At 48.3% G+C, this 1,556-nt stretch overlaps 1 protein-coding gene across 5 annotated transcripts in view; it reads right to left on the bottom strand.

Annotated features, from left to right (window-relative positions):
- CORO2A (coronin 2A) overlaps window positions 1–1,556 on the bottom strand; it is a 56,807-nt gene that overhangs the window by 37,925 nt on the left and 17,326 nt on the right. The gene's annotated exons all lie outside the window — the stretch shown is intronic.

Here is a 1,556-nt window from a genome sequence, read left to right as displayed (position 1 = left end):
TTCAGCAGGTACAGAACTTCAGTTTTTTTCTTCCTTTTTAAAAAAGAATTATTTACTTAATTTTATTTATTCATTCATTTATTTTAATTTGACCAGAGAGAGACACACAGAGAGAGAAGGAAAGTGAGAAAGCAAGCTACCAGGTCCAGGACTTGAACCGTGGTTGAACCGGGGCCCTTCCCATGTGGAAGCAGTTGCACCACAGTTGCACCACCGCTGGGCACTCAGAAACTTGTTTAAGCAGACCCCCTGAACCCAATGACCAGCCTTAGCATTACCAAAGCAATGACCAGACATTACACGGTAGGAGGAAAGCAGCGCTGCTCAGGAAGTGCCCTGGCCGAAGCACTGAAGCCAACGCTGACCGAGGGTTTGAACGTAACTACGCCCGTGGTATGGAACAGCGTTAGACGGCCACAGGGGTGCAAGGAGCCAACGCTAGAACACGGGAATGCTTACAAACATGTCACATAATCTGGTCTCCGGAATTAATTCAAAATGGATCAAAGACCTAAACACGAGAACTGAAACTATGGGAGCTGGACAATGGTGTTCTGTAAGGCTGACCCACACGGGAAGATTCTGGGTTTGAGGCTGGCCTGGGACATAGCAAGACTCTTAAAAAAAAGAGAGAAAGAGAGAGAAAGGAAGAAAGAAAAGGACCGGCCTCATGGTCTAAGTTTGAGGGAGCTGGATCCTACACAGCCAACTGCAGTTCAAATCCTGTCCCCTGGAAGCACGGAATGCACACTAGGCGTGTGTGCATGTGTGCCCCAAATCCTGACGGGGGGAGGGGATAATGGACGAGAAGGGCTTGTAGATGAACTCGCCCACTGGGGGTACTTTCCCTCTTCTCTCGCTCCGGTCTCTGGTGAGCACATGCACCCTATGGCAAACACAAGTAAAATAAAAGAGAGGGTTTTTTTTCTTTGTTTGTCTGTCTGTTTGTTTTTAAAAGCCCGAGAACGAGCCAGACTTGGTGGTACACACCTCTGATCTTAGCTGGGTGGCTGAGGAAAGATTATGGCATTCTGTGACATATTTTAAGATCCTGTCTTAGGGCCAGCAGAGGGTGTAATAGTTACATTGCTGGACTCCCACATAGTCCACCGTGGTTTGAGTTCCAGACCTGGTGGCTTAAAACTCACGCCGGCATGTGCATGTGTGCCCATAATCCAGAGAGAAGAGTGGAGGAGAAGGGACTGCGGCATGGCCATTCCCCCTAGGGGTGATGTCTCACCTCCTGTCTCTCTGGTGAGCGCATGCACCCTATGGCAAAAAAACTCTCTCTCTGGAAGAAAAGAATAAAAGATTCTGTCTTTAAGGATGGGAGGGAGGAATTCTGTGATGATGTGCCCTAACATGGATGAACCTTGTGGACATTACGTTAAGTGAAACAAGCCAGTCACGAAAAGACAAATACTACAGGATTCCACGTCCATGAGGTCAGGAGAGTATTGGAAATTAGACAGAAACAGAAGTGGTTGCCAAGGGTGGGACTGGGCTAGGCTGGGCAGGGGTGCATCGGGAGGTGGTAGAGGTAGAAGGGAAGTTAC

The sequence above is a fragment of the Tupaia chinensis genome, unplaced genomic scaffold (assembly GCF_000334495.1).
Source record: "Tupaia chinensis unplaced genomic scaffold, TupChi_1.0 Scaffold000104_1, whole genome shotgun sequence".
In the NCBI taxonomy this organism is placed as follows: domain Eukaryota; kingdom Metazoa; phylum Chordata; class Mammalia; order Scandentia; family Tupaiidae; genus Tupaia; species Tupaia belangeri.
The sequence above is the reverse complement of the archived record's forward strand: the minus strand, read 5'-3'. Positions and strand labels throughout refer to the sequence as shown.